At 38.9% G+C, this 18,144-nt stretch overlaps 1 protein-coding gene across 1 annotated transcript in view; it reads right to left on the bottom strand.

Moving 5' to 3' along the window:
• Positions 1 to 18,144, bottom strand: part of ANK3 (ankyrin 3) — a 706,927-nt gene that overhangs the window by 679,840 nt on the left and 8,943 nt on the right. The window lies entirely within an intron of this gene.

Below are 18,144 nucleotides of genomic sequence, written 5' to 3'. Positions count from 1 at the left end.
CACGCAATACAGGGGAAGTCAGCACAACTGGTCTAAAGCAAAAGCTAAGAAGTTTCCCGAATGCCACCAAACACCTTGAGGGACAGAGCAGCTGGGGCTAGGGCCTGGGGACCATGGTTTCAGGGGCATATCTAGGTCAACTGGCACAACAAAGTTTATAAAGAAAATGTTCTGCATCCCACTTTGGTGAGTGGCATCTGGGGTCTTAAAAGCTTATAAGCAGCCATCTGAGATGCATTAATTGGTCCCAACCCACTTGGTGCAAAAGAGAATGAAGAACACCAAAGACAAGTAAAATATGAGCCCAAGAGACAGAAAGGGCCACGTAACCAGAGACTCCATCAGCCTGAAAGCAGAACTAGACAGGGAACACAACAGAGAGCCCCTGACGGAGCGGGAGAAAAGTGTGGAGCAGAACTCAAATTCATGTAAAAAGACCACACTTAGTGGTCTGACTGAGGCTGGAGGAACCCTGGAAGCCACGACCCCTGGATATTCTGTTAACCCAGAACTAAAACCACTCCGGAAGCCCACTTTTCAGACAAAGATTAGACCAGACTATAAAACATAATACTCATGAAGAGGGTGCTTCTTAGTTCAATCAGACACATGAGACCAAATGGGCCACTTCTGTCTGAAGGCAGGATGAGAAGGCAGGAAGGGACAGGAACTGGTTGAATGGACACAAGAAACCCGGGAAGAAAAGGGGGAGTATGCTGTCACATTATAGGGATTGCAAGTAATGTCACCTAACAATAGGTATATAAAGTTTTATGAGAAATTAACTTGGGCTGTAAACTTTCACTTAAAATACAATTAAAAAAAAAGAACAAGGGCTGTGGGAGAAGAGCCAGACTGCTTGGGATTTAGTTTGAGTTCTACCACTTAATATCTGTGTGGCCCTGAGCAACTAAACTAATGCTCAATTCCTTCATTCATATAGTGGGATCAATAATTATACATATCTCATACAAAGATTGTTAGAACCCTATAAATTAGTAAAATTAATGAACTTAAAACTACACCTGGCACACAGAGGGCACTCAATAAATATAAGCTGTTTAAAAAAAAAAAAACAGGAGAAATGCAAAAAAAAAAAAATTTTTCAGTGGGATTTTAAAAGTCATCTTGTCAACTAGCATCAGGAATTTAAATATCTAGACAATTGTTTTCTTTCTTTAGAAACCATACAAGATAGCAAAAGCTACAATCAAAACCCCTCAGGGGAGACACCTGGGAAACAAGGAACAAAAGACAGTTACTTGATGTATGCTGCCCTAAAGCTGTCCCTTGGCAAAGTAGAAGCCCAGATTCAGTGCAGCGAGAAGGAAGAGGACAAGATAGCATAACCACAAACCTAGGAACCTTATCAAATGGTTCCAAATCATATGTTTAGTTTTGGCTTTTCGTACTCCTTGCCACTGTGATCTAGGCAAAGCATAGATTTACCTTTCAGTTAGGGTGCTGGGTCACATAACAAAATACTTAAAAAAAAATAAAAATAAAACAGCCCCTAAAAATGCATCTGTCAATACTGAACTACATCCAGCTGCTAACATTCATGGATGACGTAAATTCTACTCAACAGCCAATTAAATTCTCACAGAAACACACATTACTCACTCTTCCATCAAACTACCTCTTGGGTCATAATTCCTCATCTGATAAACTGGTCACAGTAAGAACAAATTGGCCAAAAGGGATCACAGTAGCTATGTTTATCTTCTATGTTTATCTTCTCTATGCTTGGCCTTAACCCGTTAAGCCAATTTTTTACTGATCATAACCACTGCAACAACAAAAGGTAGATGCCATCTAACTCCTATGCCCAGCAAGTCTGCATTTAGAGAGCTAACCAATTTTCTATATTGTGTTACTCTCCTACTTGTATGAAGAACCACTCTCTACTGCTGGAGCCGGAGCCAACATGGTGTCCCTCTGCAGCAAAGACCTGAGCAACTAAGTAAAACAGATATAAATGTCAATCTTGGAACCCTAAGCAATAAATTAATGGATAAAGACAGAAAAAAGAGAATGAGGAGAAATATGGACTGGAGGTCCCCTGCCAACTAACACTGCACAGCCTTGCCATCTGGGAACACAGCTTGCAATGACCCCAAACAGGGAGTACAGAAATGCAACTTCATGGATCTCTCAACAGGAGACAGAGCACGAGGCAACCAGAAAAACACGCTTTCCCACATCTTACCCTTCTCACCACCCCCATCATGGCAGCACCACTGCCAGGGTCCAGGATACATGTTCCCCATCCCACCCCGCCTCCCATCCTCCCTTGCCACCCCCAGTCCTCCGCTGCACCCCCTCCCCATGCCACCTCTTTCCTGGCCCTCTCTCCTCCCACATGGCGTTTTTGTTGCTGTTTACTTGTTCTTCCTTTTCTTTCTCCCTTCCACCTAGCCCAGTACATCACCTCCTCTTCTTCCTGCCAGCCCCCAAAGCTAGAGAGGTCCACCCCCACCAACCTGCCCCCACTACAGAGCCATTTATTTTTTTCTTTTCTTGCTCCTTCCACCTAGCTCTGTACACCACCTTCCCCAATTCCCACTGCCACCTTGAGTCCACCCCATTCCACCCACCACTCCCGCCATATCATCTTTCTTTCCTTTCTTTTTCCCTCCCACCTAGCTCCGTAAGCCACAACCCTTCCCTTCCTACCAGCACCCGGGTCCACCCAGCCCACACACACCAGACCCTACCACGCCGCCATTTTTTTTCCTTTTTCCCTTTCTTATTTTTCTTTTTCCCTCCTACCTCCCCCCCCCAAAATGCCACCTTACCCTCTTCCTGCCAGCCCCCATTGCACTGCTACAGACAGAGTGCCACCTAGACTACCACTGGCCACTGGCCTACTGCTACCCTGGGTCACCCCCTACCCAGCAGTCCCATCATACAGCCATTTTTTTTTTCTTTCCCTTTCTTTTCTTCCTCCCATCTAGCCTCCTACGCCACCTCTCCCCCAACCCCCCATCACCTCTGGGTCTGTCCCGCCAGCTACAGGCAGGCTGCCCCCTTTGTTTTTTTCTTTTTTGTTTTTCTCTCTCCTTCCTAACTAGCTCTTTAAACCACCTCCTCCCCTTCCAGCGGCCCCCACCATGCTGCCACAAATAAAACATAATTCTTTGTCATATCCATATACAATTTATTTCATATTTTTCACCTTGGGAGTATTTAGACATTTAAAATAAAATTGTTGAAACATTTCATTATAAATCCATATATATGTATATCAGCACATTGCAAAGTCCTTGAGAGCAGAGATGGTATTTAATTTGCCATTGTAAACCTAATACCTAGCACACAGAGATCTGCCAGTATCAACAAATTAAAGGAATAATGCATAAAAGCATGAAAGTTCTGAAAATAAACATACACATGCACAAATATCTGCTGGTGGGAGACTCAACAAATCCAAGGTTTTACAAAAGAGGTGACATTCGTAAGATGGGTGTAGAGTACGGGAGACCCTTCTGGAGGAGATAAGGGTGGGGAGAATACACAGAGAACAGTCTGAACAAAGGCACAGAGATAAGGATGGGGAGTATATCTGAGAAATGAAGTGTCTTCCAAAACCAGAATAATGGTTATTTTAGACACTACAATTAAAGTTATATTGACATTTTGCAAAGTTGATTATTGAATTGTAGGTTTTCCAAATCTGCAACTATGTTCTAGCATGAACGTTATGGTTTTTTGTTTTTGTGATGTTCCTTTCTTCAATTCAAGCTTTGTGATGGCTTCTGGCCAGAAAAAAAAAAAAAAAGGTTCCGATCTGAAGATCACAAGTTTAAAAACTTGAGGGCCATGTCAACCAAATTAACTTGGCTCTATTGCTTAACAAAAGAAAAACTAGAAAAGTGCATGTGCAAATTAAAATAAATCTAACTCCAACATTAGAAAATTTACGTTAAGTGGATGTCTTTCAGATGTTGAGCTAGGAATACCACATTCCCATTTGAACGATAACACAGTGTTGCTACATATATATTCATATTGAACTAGTTTTTCTTGTGCGTCTATTACCAGACATGAATATGGCAAAAAAAAAAAATGATAACCCCATCACGAATTAATACCATATCCTGTAAAAATTGTATTTGAACACCCAAATTCGAGAGTCAGAAAACATCATTTTAAATACAAGGTTCACTTTTTTTTCTTGCAATTTCTATTAAGAAAAGTGATTGAAAGAAAATAAAAAATGTATGAGAAATGATTGCTATAATCTAAATATACCCCAAAACCACACACATTGCGGCCAACTCAATTTTGACTCATAGTGACCCTATAGGACAGAGTAGAACTGCACCATAGGTTTCCAAGGCTGTCATCTTTATGGAAGCCAATTGCAACATCTTTCTCCAGGACAACAGCTGGTGGGTTCAAACTACAGACCTTTCTGTTAGCAGCCAAGCACTTAACCACTGAGCCACCAGGGCTCCTTGTCTAAGCATTGCATCTCATAAATAAAGCAAGCACTTGGAGAAACAAACCTTATAGTCAATGGAAATTAAACAAATATTGTTAAGGAATAAAATTTCAAGCGTAATTCAAAAAAAAATTATGAAAAAAAAAGTCACAACCTTCCACACTTGAGCCATGAGCTGCCCTCTATTTTCTCTCACAATTTCACATTTACCAATGTTAAAGAGAAAAAACACTTCAGAAAGATTTCCATGTTGAGTCTCAGTTTAAATAATAGAATATACAACTGTCACCAGAAGCGGAGAGTGTAGAAATGGCAGCTGGGTTGTCACCTGAGCAACTGGGCTCCTAGTACAAATGTAAAGGAGCAGTGCAACCTCAGAAACCAACAATAGCCTTTATCCAATTGGTGATTTGTAAAGCCACCAGGTACTAGTTCCTCTTCACTTTATTCCTCGAAGCTCAGTTTTAAAAGCCAGCATTTCATATCTTGCCTTTACGTTGGTCAAAAATCTATGATCACATCTTAAAACAGCACAGACCACTTTTCACCATTCACATTGGCAAAGGTGAAGAAAAAAGTAAGAATACTGTGCAAGGGAGATTTCAGGAAGTAGGTCCCCTTGTATACTGTTGTATACTGCTGGTGAGATACAAACTGGTACAATCTATCTGAAATAAGATTTGGCATAAGCAAAAAAAAAAAAAAGTTCATATCCTTTCCGCATGTTCCATTTCTGGTAACACATTGCAAGGGAATATCTAAGGATGTGCCTCCACCCAGTCTTATCATGGAATGCAGCTATTGAAAATTGTGCTATATGCTGCACTTTGTTTGCAAGAAAACAAATTCACAACATACTGCTATTTTGAAAAAGCAAATTACAAACATTTAACTAAATTGTTTACTTAAATGCATAAACGATAACAAACAGTCTAAAAGATACACACCAAAATATAAATAGTGGTAGAGTTATGGCTATTTCATATCCTCCATTATAGGTATCGGCATTTTCTAATACAGAGCTTCCCAGCTGATATGCACCAGTATATTGGTACGCTCTACATGGGTTCCAACAGTAGGAGTTATAAATCTCTTCAGTTTGTGAAGCAGTGGGGAAGACCTCAAGGTGTCACCTCTAACTGGGAGCATCCTGGTCCTTACTCCAGAGTGACATGTTACAAAAAAGGCTAGGAAGAAATTTAACTGATATCTCTATATTGAACATGTTTTACTTATGTAATAAAAAAAAATTATTATTATACATGATACCTTTAAAACCAAAATCACGCCCATGGCCAATGACTCAATTCTGATTCATAGTGACTCTATAAGACAGGGTAGAACTGCCCCATAGGGTTTCCAAGGAGTGGCTGGTGGGTTTGAACTGCTGATCTTTTGGTTAGCAGCCGAGCTCTTAACCACTGTGCCACAGGGCTACAAAGCATAGCAATAAAAAAGAGCTTACTATCAACCAAGTACTAAGCTTTACAATTCAACAATTGCAACAATCCTATCGGAGGTTATTACTACTTATTGTGCCCATTTTCCAGATAAGAAAACTGAGACACAAGTCAGCCAATGCTACTAATACAAACTCAGGCTTATCTGATTCTTAAAGGCCTTCACCTGTATTAGCATACCACAGAATGTATTTGTATTGAAAAGCTTGAAAGAAAGTTACCAAGCAGTTGAGAGATCGAGGACATGTTTTCTCTGTTTTGGAGGTGGAGGAGTTGGTTTCATTTGTATTCATTTGACTGTGTTGTTGTAGTTGTTGTTAGGTGCCATCGAGTCAACTCATAGCAACCCTATGCACAACAGAACAAAACACCGCCTGGTCCTGCACCACCCTTACAATCATTATGCTTGAGCCCATTGTTGCAGCCACTGTGTTAATTCACCTCGTTGAGGGTCTTCCTCTTTTCCACTGACACTATTTCTAATTTTTCGGCAGTGAACGTCTATTTTATAATTTAAAAAAAGTTATTTTAAGAAATACAAACTTCAGCTTCCGGCCAACATGGCACCATAGACAGAAGCACCACGCCGTCCCTGCACAGCAAAAACCTGAAAAACTAAGTAAAACAGACAAACATCTGTCCTGGAATCTGAAGTGTCATATGAAAAGATAAAGAACTCAGCCAAGCACCGAATAGAGTAAGAAACTGACAGGGAACAGAGAGAGAGGAAAGATACGCGCAGAGGTTCCCTATCAGCTAACCACCCAGGTTAGCTCCACATATCACAACTTCCCCCCTCCTTCCTGCCTACCTGCACCGTGCGCTGAGCATCAGAACCCCAAGCAGCACAGGCACGGCCTACCACAACCTGACCAACACTGATTCCCAGTCCACCCCTTCGGTCCCAGAACATGCCACAAACAACCCATCCCATCCCAACCCCTTAAGCTGGACCTGCCCTGCTGCACCATAGCTGAGCGGCTGGCCCTGCCCATTGGACAAGCAGGTGAAAACTATTGTGACCGCAGATAAGCACACAGAATGCACAGCCCACCTGCTAGACATAACCAAATAAAACAAAAAAGCAGGATGAAACAAGCAGATCTACAATCAATAAATGAAGAAAAACAGCTACTGAATGTCCTAAAGACTGCAGACAATTTTGAAACATAAAAAAAAAAAAGGACATGATCGTTCCAGTAGGCATCCAAAATAAAACACCTGATGACTCTCCAGTCAAAGACAAGGCACTAGAACTACCTCACAGGGCATTCAAATCTCTAATATTCAGAGCTATCGAAGAGCTGAAGCAAAAAGCAGATGAAAACGAGGAAAAATAGACAAATTCATGGAAAATACAGACAAAAAAATGGAAGATTCAGGAAAATAATTCAGAAACAAAATGCTACAATAAATTCACAGCTAGAAATCATAAAAAAAAAACAATGAGAAATCTAAAAGATAAACAACAAGATTTCAGAAATAGTGTCACAGAAGGGCTGAGGAGCAGGTTGGAAACAATCAGCAGAACTGAAGAAAAACAGATACAACTTTCTATGAGGAAAGATCAGAAAAAAGAATGAAGAAAAATGAAGAAACCCTGAGAATTATGTGGGATAAAATCAAAAGCAAAAATTTACAAGAGATCCGAGTTCCAGGACAGGGGCAGAAAATGGCTAACCCAGAGAGTAGTATCATTGAAAAATTGCTGACAGAAAACTTCCCTAAAATCATGAAAGATGAAAATCTGAACATCCAAGAAGCTCAATGAACTCCATATAGGATAGTCCCCAAAAGAAAATCACCAAGGCATATCATAATCACACTCACTAAAACCAAAGACAAAGAATCCTAAGAGCAGCTCAAGAAAAACAAAAACTCACATACAGAAGAAAAACAGCAAGACTAGACTCTGATTATCTGGCAGAAACCATGCAAGCAAGAAGGCAATGGGATGACACATACATAAACCTTGAAAGAAAAAAATTACCAACCAAGAATAATATATCCTTCAAAACTCTTGTTCAAATATGATAGTGAAATTAGGACATTTCCAGATAAACAGAAATTAAGGGAATGTGTAAAAACCAAACCAAACTTACAAGAATTATTAAAGGAAGTCCTTTGGTCTGAGAACAAACAACATCAGACCACAGCCTGAATCTAAGACACAAGATTATACCAGCCAGATACCAACCTAGGAAATGAACTCTCAAGGACTACCCAAAACCAACGAATTACAACAGGGAACCAGAAAAGTTAATCTGTAAACTACAACAACATCAGAACAATAAAAGAGGGAATTAATGGTATAGGTATAGAACTTTCTAATGGAGAGGAAGATAAGGTAATATCAAGTTATAACAGACTGGTTCAAACCTAGGAAGATAAGGGTAAATTGCAAGGTAACCATAAAGAAAGTTAACAAGCCTACTCACCAAAGTAAGGAAGAAAAACAAAGTCTCAACAAAAACAAAATCTACAAAAACGAAAGCAATGAAAAAGAAATTCACAAACAAAAGGAACTCAGCACAGGTGAGTAAGAGGAACAAAGAAAATGTCAGCACCACAAAAAAAAAAAAAAACCTACAAAATGACAGCAATAAACTCACACCTGTCAATAATTACACTGAATGTAAATGGCTTAAGTGCACCCATAAAGAGACAGGGAGCAACCGAATGGATTAAAAAAAACAGGAGTCATCAATATGCTGTCTACAAGAGACACACCTTAAAAACAAAGATGTAAAAATGTATTAAAAATCAAAGGAGGGAAAAAAATGTATCAAGCAAATAACTACCAAAAAGGAGGAGTGGCAATGCTAATCTCAGATAAAATAGACTTTAAAACAAAACCCACCATAAAAGACAAAGAAGGACACTGTATAAAGATTAAAGGGACAATCCATCATGAAGACTTAACCATAATAAACATTTACCCATCCAATGACAGAGCTCCAAAATATATAAAACAAACTCTAACAACACTGAAAAGACAAATTGACAGTTCCACAATAATAGATTTCAACACACCACTCTCGGGAAAGGACAGAATATCTAGAAAGAAACTCAACAAAGATACAGAAGAGCTAAAGGGCACAATCAGCCAACTTGACTTCATAGACATACATAGAACACTCCACCCAACAGCTGCAAAGTAGACATTCTTTCCCAATGCACATGGAATGTTCTCCAGAATAGACCACATCATCGGCCACCAAGCAACCCTCAACAAAACCCAAAACACTGAAATAATACAAAATATCTTTCTGACCACAATGCCATCAAAGTAGAAATTAACAACAGGAAGAGCAAGGAAAAAAATTACATGGAAACTGAATAGTACCCTGCTTAAAAACCACTGGGTAATAGATGAAATCAAAAAATTTCTACAGTCAAACAAGAATGAAAACACGTCATATCAAAATCTTTGGTACACAGCAAAGGCAGTCCTGAGAGGTCAATTTATAGAAGTAGATGCACATACCAAAAAAGAAGGGACACAATCAAAACATTAGCTATATAACTTGAACAAACAGAAAGAGAACAGCGAAAGATGCCCACAGCCACCAGAAGAAAGGAAATAATAAAGATCAGAGCAGAAATCAATGAAATAGAGACTAGAAAAACAATAGAAAGAATCAACAAAACCAGAAGATGGTTCTTTGAAAGGATCAACAAACCACTGGCCAAACTGACAAAAGAAAAACAGGAGAGGACACAAATAACCCAAATAAGAAATGAAATGGGGGACATTACAACAAACCCAACTGAAATAAAGAGGATCATAACAGACTATTATGAAAAACTATACTCCAACAAATTTGAAAACCTAGTGGAAATGGACAAATTTCTAGAAACACACTATCTACTCAAACTAACACAAAATGATGTTGAAAACCTGCATACACCCATAACAAGAGAAGAGACTGAAATTTTAATTTTTAAAAAAACTCCCAGCAAAAAAAGCCCTGGTCCAGATGGCTTCACTGGAGAATTCTACCAAACATTCAGAGAAGATCTTACACCAGTACTACTCAAATTATTTCAGAACATAGAAAAGAAAGCGATACTTCTGAATTCATTCTATGAAGCTAGCGTAACCGTGATAACAAAACCAGGCAAAAACACCACAAAAAAAGAGAAGGAACCAATATCTCTCAAAGACACAGATGCAAAAATTCTCAATGAAATTCTAGCCAATAGAATTCAGTATCATATTAAAAAAATAATAAACGACAACCAAGTAGGATCCATATTAGGTATGCAAGGATGGTTCAACATTAGAAAATCATTCAACGTAATCTACCACATAAATAAAAAGAAAAGGATCACATGATCATCTCAATCGATGCATAAAAGGCATTAGCAAAAGTCCAACATCCATTCCTGATAAAAACTGTCAATAAAATAGGCACAGAAGGGAAATTTCTCAACATAATAAAAGGTATCTATGCAAAACCAAAGGCCAACATCATTCTTAAAAGGGCAAGGCTGAAAATATTCCCCTTGAGAACAGGAACGAGACAAGGATCCCCTTTATCACCGCCCCTATTTAACATTGTGCTGGAAGTCCTAGCTAGAGCAATAAGACAAGAAAAAGAAATAAAGGGCATTCAAATTGGTAATGAAGAAGTTAAACTGTCCCTATTTGCAGATGATATAATACTATACATAGAAAACCCAAAAGACTTCATGAGAAAACTGCTGGAACCAATTGAAAGATTCAGCAGAGTAACAGGACACAAGATAAACATACAAAAATCAGTTGGATTCCTATACGCCAATAAAGAGAATGATGAAGAGGATATCAGGAAAGCAACACCATTTATAATAGCCCCTAAAAAAATTAAATACCTAGGAATAAATCTAACCGGGGATGTAAAAGACCTATACAAAGAAAACTACAAAACGCTACTGCAAGAAACCAAAAAAGATCTATATAAGTGGAAAACCACACCATGCTCATGGACAGGTAGACTCAACATTGTAAAAATGACAACTCTACCCAAAGCAATTTACAAATATAATGCAATCCCAGCCCACATACCAACAACATTCTTTAAAGAGATGCAGAAACTTATCACTAACTTTATATGGAAACGGAAGAAGCCCCAGAAAAGTAAAGCACTATTGAAGAAAAAGAATAAAGTAGGAAGTCTTGCACTACCTGAACTGAGAACCTACTATACAGCTACGGTAGTCAAAACAGCCTGGTGCTGGTACAACGACAGATAACGCTGACCAATGGAACAGAACTGAGAACCCAGATGTAAATCTGTCCACCTATGGTCACCTGAATTTGACAAGGGTCCAAAGTCCATCAAATGGTGAAAAGGTAGTCTTTTTAACAAATGGTGCTGGCAAAACTGGATGGCCATCTGCAAAAAAAAATGAAACAGGACCTATACCTCACACCATATACAAAAATTAATTCAAAATGAATCAAAGATCTAAACACAAAGCCAAAAACTATGAAGTTCAAAGAAGAAAAAATAGGATCAACGCTAGAGGTCCTAATACACAGTATCAACAGACTACAAACCACAACAAACAACACACAAACTCCAGAAGATAAGCTAGATGACTGGGATCTTCTAAAAAGTAAGCACTTATGCTCATGAAAAGACTTCACTAAAAGCGTAAAAAGTGAACATACAGCCTGGGAAAAAAAATTTGGCTATTACAAATCGGACAAAGGTCTACTCTCTAAAATCTACAAGAAAATCCAACATCTCTACAACAAAAAGACAAACAATCCAACTTAAAAAATGGGCAAAGGAAATGAACAGACATTTCACCAAAGGAGACATTCAAGTGGCCAACAGACACATGAGGAAATGCTCGCGATCACTACCCATTAAAAAAATTCCAAACCAAACCCGTTGCCATTGAGTCGATTCTGGCTCATAGTAACCCTACAGCCATTAAGGAAATGGAAATCAAAACCACAGTGAGATACCATCTCACCCCCGCATTACTAGCACGAATCAAAAAAAAAGGAAATATCAAATGTTGGAGAGACTATGGGAAGATCGGAACTCTTACATACGCTGGTGGGAATTCAAAATGATACAACCATTTTGGAAAATGATATGGTACTTCCTTAGAAAGCTAGAAATAGAAAAACAATAAGATCTAGCAATCCCACTCCTAGGAATATATCCTAGAGAAATAAGGGTCATCACACAAATAGACATATGCACACCCACGTTCATGGCAGCATTGTTCACAAAGGCAAAAAGATGGAAACAATCTAGATGCCCATCAACAGATGGATAAACAAACTGTGGTACATACACACAATGGAGTATTACGCAACGATAAAGAACAAAGATGAATCTGTAAAGCATCTTATAACATGGAAGAATCTGGAAGGCATTAAACTGAGTGAAAAAAGTCAATCACAAAAGGAGAAATATTGCATGAGACCACTACTGTACTGAAAAGGTTTACAAACAAAAAGACACAACCTTTGACGGTTACAAGGGAGGGGAGGGGCGGGGATGGAAAAACACTAAACAGACAAGTGGTAACTTTGGTGAAGGGTAAGATAGTACATAATACTGGGGAAGCCAGCACAACTTATACAAGGTGAGGTCATGGAAGCTCCATAGACACATCCAAACTCCCTGAGGGACCGAACTGCTAGGCTGAGGGCTGCGGGGACCATGGTCTCAGGGAACATCTAGCTCAACTGGCATAACATAGCTTATAAAGAAAATGTTCTACATTCTACTTTGGTGAGTAGCGTCTGGGATCTTAAACGCCTGTGAGTGACCATCTAGGATACTCTACTGGCCTCACCCCTTTGAGAGCAAGGAAGAATGAAGAAAACAAGATACAAGGGAAAGATTAGTCCAAAGGACTAATGGACCATATCTACCACAGCCTCCACCAGCCTGAGTCCAGTATAACTAGATGGTGCCCGGCTACCACCACTGACTGCTCTGATAGGGATCACAATAGAGGGTCCTGGACAGAACTGGAGAAAATCGTAGAACAAAATTCTAACTCAAAAAGGAAGACCAGGCTTGCTGGCCTGACAGAGACTGGAGAAACCCTGAGAGTATGGCCCCTAGACACGCTTTCAGCTCAGTAATGAAGTCACTCCTGAGGTTCACCCTTCAGCCTAAGGTTGGATGAGCCCATAAAACAAAAGGAGACTAAAGGGGCACATCAGCCCAGGTGCAAGGACTAGAAGGCAGGAGGGAACAGGAAAGCTGGTAATAGGGAACCCAAGGTTGAGAAGGGAGAGTGTTGACATGTCGTGGGGTTGTTAACCAATGTCATAAAACAACATGTGTACTATTTAATGAGAAACTAGTTTGTTCTGCAAACCTTCATCCAAAGTACAATAAAAAAAAATTTTTTAAGTATATCTATAAACTTCAATCAAAGACAAAGCAGTCATTAAAAATGGGAGGAGTCAATGAAGCAAGTACTTTACTTACCTGGGGGCGGGCGGGGGGGACCATGAGGATGAGACTACCTCAATTTGGGCCATGAAACAAAAACCCACTGCCATGAAGTCAATTCCGGCTCAAAGAAACAGAAGGGGAAAAAGCATCCTTAGTGCCACCTTATAAAAACATGACTAAGCTGGCCATATCCAAATGATAATTCTCTATAGCTCCAGTTCACTTCCAAATGTAACTTCCAAACACTGCTCAGGGACCAAAAGCTTCTGTGCACAGGGACCAAAAAACCTTGATTCACACTGAGAAAAACCTCAACACACATAGATAGCCAATCATTTTAGAGAATGGAATTCTGTGACTTCGTGAATAAAAAATACAAATGTACAACAATGATCGTATAAAATTTTACAAACATAAAAAATGTCTAAGACACCAACTTGCTTCTACCTTTTCTTTAGCTTAAATTTTTCTTTGAATTTTTTTTTTTTTTTGGCTGTGTCTGATTTTTAATTAGAAAATACACGCTCATTTTAACTTATCAGAGAAAAGAAAAGTTAGTAGTTCCCCCTCCCCCTCAAGATCCTCTGAGATAACCAGTCTGGCAACAACCTTTACTACACTCAGGCAAATTACGATGACTTTTCTTTTTCTGTCTTTTTGTTTTCAAAATGGGCTCATGTTATGCTCACTACTCTGTAATTTTCTTTTTTTCCTTAACAATAAATAACACACATTGTCCCAGTTTACCATGTACAGCTCTCATGTTTACATTATCTTTATCATATTCCATGTAATACATAAACCGTAACACATTCAACCAGTCCCATTGAGGTAAATTCAGTTGTTCCCAGTGTTTTTGCTTTACAAACATTGCAATAATAAACACCCTTATAAATAAATCCTTACATACTGATGTTTTCATTTCTGTAGCAGAGGTTCCCAAAGCTGGGTGGCTGGAGCAGGGTAAGAATGTTATTTTGATACATATAAAAATAAAACAAAAAACCAAACCTGTTGTCATTGAGTCAATTCAGACTCACAATATGACTAAATTCCCAAAAACATTGTACAAACTGACACAGAAATTAACAAGATTTGGAAGAGCCTATACCCTGAATATTCTGACTAAATAGGTTTTTTTTTTTTGTTTTTTCCTTTTTGGCTAATCTGATAGATTTAAAATGCTATCAAATGGAAACTAGTTATTTTAATCTCTGATGATTTATGAATTTAATGTCTTTTCTACATGTTTACTCATTAGTTGCTTTTTCTCTTCTATGTGTGTCTGTTCATAATTTTTTACCATTTTCCCTTAAGTACTTTGTCCTTTTCTTCATGCTACCTAGGACCTCTCTATATACTACAGATATAATACTTTGTCACAGTAGTATAAATATTTTCTCCTAGCCTGTATGCAGACTTTAATTATGATACCATTTGCCAAATCCTTTCGTTATAAACTTGACAAATGAATCAAAAGACCATAGCATTGAATTTCTGGTGTAAGAAGCACACACTGGTGTTTTGCCTTTTGCATGAGGTCTCCACAATTTTCACATACTTTTCTGCTACCTAACAGAAGCAACTGATAATCTCAGTAATCTCTATTTTTAAAGATCACTTTAAAGGAAAAAAGTTAGACTAACATCCACCATTTTATGGTGGGGGGGGGGAAGAAGAGGGAGTTTAAGCAAAGGAACCAAATGTTCTTTGTCAGAAGAGAATTTGTGAGAACAGTCCCTTCCTTACCAGAGTAATAAACGGGAGAACTGCATACTATTAACATACATTAACACAAACGTTACACACATAAAGTCACTATTAATAGTAGACACTCAAAAGATGGTAACTACAGGCCAGGCACTGTGCTGTTAAGTGCTTTACGTGGAAGATCTCATTTAATTCTCTCAACAACCCTATGAGATGTGCACCTCCATTTTAAAGATAAGGAAATGAGTCTCTGAAAAGTTAATTTACTTGTCCAAGCTCACACAGGTACTATGGGATCCCAACACTAAACTAGGCTAAAATGGTTGGGAGGTCAAACCTTCTGAAAGATATTAGATATTATTATATATGCATACCCTTCATTTTCAACATCTTATATATATATATTTTTATATATATACATCTAATGTAAATGTGTGTATATTTCAGATGTAGATGTAAAAATATATATACTTGAAGGCCAAAATAATCTCAACTAACACTGACCCACAGGGGACCATGCTGGCAAACACTGTCCAACTGCCAAGCATCCTATTTGCTCAATAGCCATCAGCTGAGCATCACATGTGATAGCTCCTAGAGATGGAAACACAGATACAAAAATGGAAGAAAAACCTAAATATGCCTTCTAGAAGCCCACTGTTGAGTTAGGGAAGAGAGATTAAATGATTCCAATAAAATATGGTAAATGCCATGAGAGCAGAACATATGTGAAGTACTACAAGACTAAAGGAGTGACTGCCACCACCTGGGAAAGTCTAGGAAGGTTGCCTGGAAGAGGAGATATTTGAGCTAGTCTTGAAGGATTTAGGATTTGCAGGGATTTGATAGGAAGAGAAACAACGAGAAAGGCACAAACCAGCAGAGAGAAGACTTACACAAAGACATGGAAAAATGAAAAGGCACAGTCCATATGGGGAAAGGTGGGAGAAATAAGTACTTCATGGTCTCAAGGTCAGATGTTTCACAGAACGCAATGAGTGAAAATAAGCTGTCTTGGGACAAGACAGCAAAAGTTCTTCTGTGCAACCCTAAGAAGTTTGGAATTTATCCTAGTTATAAGGTAACCACAAAAGGTTTTTAACCAGGAGAATGACATCATATCTTTGTTCTGTAAAGTTAAGTGGGTAGGCCAGATGTCTGCGGAAAGACAGTGTGGAAACAAGGGGACAATTTGGGCAACTGTTCAACTAGCCCAGGTGAAAGATGATTAGGCCCAGAACCAAAGCAGTGGCACAGAGATGAAGAGAGGGTTGGATTCAAATGACATTTCTGAGGTAGAACTGAAAGTATTTGTGCCTCATTATATGAGAGGCAGAGAAAGGTCTCATTAATGACTCAGATTTCTAACAGGCAGATAGTGATCATTAACAGATAAAGACCTTCTTTAGACATCCCTGTATTTACTCAACATTCCATGGTCTTCATCAATTTTCGGGCAAAACTACAGTTTAGAATTAGCACACTGGGAGGGTCTGCAAAATAGCACGTGCTAGTTTTGACAGCCTCACCACAGTTTGGATCTCAAGAGCATGGGGATTCTTTAAGCTGGTAGAAATCATACCAGTTAGAAAGAAACTCTGTTGAAGTTAAGTGATTTGGCCAGCATGTGTAGATTTTTAGCAACAGACTAAACCCCGATTTCCCAACTCAGAGAGCAATGCATTATACTGATCTTTCAAACGCCTGGAGAATTTCAGGACTGATCAGTGCTACACACTTGAGGTTCAGTGAAGGCCTAAGTGAACATCCACACCAACCAAAGGCATGCCATTTCCAGTAGCAGCTTTTAATCCAGAGTCTGCAAAATGCAGGAAGGGCCCACAAAGAGACATGAATTATTGTTTAAATACTCAACTGTGTTGGACTTTAGGAGCCCTGGTGGTACAGTGGTTAAGTGCTTAGCTGCTAACCAAAAGGTCAGCGACCTGAACCCACCAGGATAAAGTTGTAGCAGCCTGCATCTACTAAGATTTACAGCCTGGGAAACCCCATGGAGCAGTTTTACTCTGTCCTACAGGGTCACTATGTGTCAGAATCAACTTGACGGCAGTGGGTTTTGTGTTGGACTTCAAAAGAGTCACAGGTTCTTGGCATACCTAATGCTTTAATAAGATTAAAAACTGCCAAACCCTCAAAGAGATGCTAAAAATCCCAAATCTCTTAAAAAATCAAATGTTAAAGTGTCTAAGCATCATTGAGATAGTATTTGCTATTATCATAGGGTCGTTACGAATCGGAATCAAGTCGATGACAACAGGGTTTTTTTGGCTTTATCACACTTGGTAAGATGCTAAAGTAGTTCAATGGAACAGTTACACTGAAAAGAGTTGTGCATTAGAAAAAAAAAAAAGTTTTACATACATATATAGAGAGAGAGAGAGAAGGAGCCCTAGTGACACAAAAGGTAAGCACGTGGCCTTTCAGTTAGTGGTTCGAACCCACCCAGTGACTCCATGGAAGAAAGACCTGGAGATCTGCTTTTGTAAAGATTACAGCCAAGAAAACCCTATGGGGCAGGTCTACTCTGTTACATGGGGTTGTCACGAGTCGGAATCGACTCAACAGCACCCAACAACAACAACAGAGGGAGATTCATTTATTCATATAGCATAAAGCAATTTGAATTAAATAAATTCCCTAATCACATGATTTGATTCTCACAGCTCTGAAATGGATAAAGCGTTACCACTTTCCCCATTTTGTAGATGAGGAGCCTAAATCACAGAAAACTTCAGAACCACACTTCTGAATCTCATTTTTACCAGTTGCATATCCTCTGACTTTAGTTTGTATTCCTCCTACTGGATCTCAGTGCTTCCTGTGGCTAACCATTTTATTTAAATTGTTGAGAAAGATAGAATACAGCATTAAAATTAATTCTTTATTGTCCATATTTCATTGGATGGTACCATAGATGAGACTCTTACACAAGAGCTAAGCCTTCCACTGCAGACTACAGGTAAACCTGAAACTCTCCTCTGTGAACTGGCCACAAGCAGGTGAACACTGGAATGACTAAAGGTATAGTCAATTTCTCTCTATCATTAAAATAATTGAGTAACTAACCTCCTTGTCTCAGCAGACT

Source organism: Elephas maximus, chromosome 16 (assembly GCF_024166365.1).
Source record: "Elephas maximus indicus isolate mEleMax1 chromosome 16, mEleMax1 primary haplotype, whole genome shotgun sequence".
In the NCBI taxonomy this organism is placed as follows: domain Eukaryota; kingdom Metazoa; phylum Chordata; class Mammalia; order Proboscidea; family Elephantidae; genus Elephas; species Elephas maximus.
Note: the sequence above shows the minus strand (reverse complement) of the source record. Positions and strands in the feature narration are given on the sequence as shown.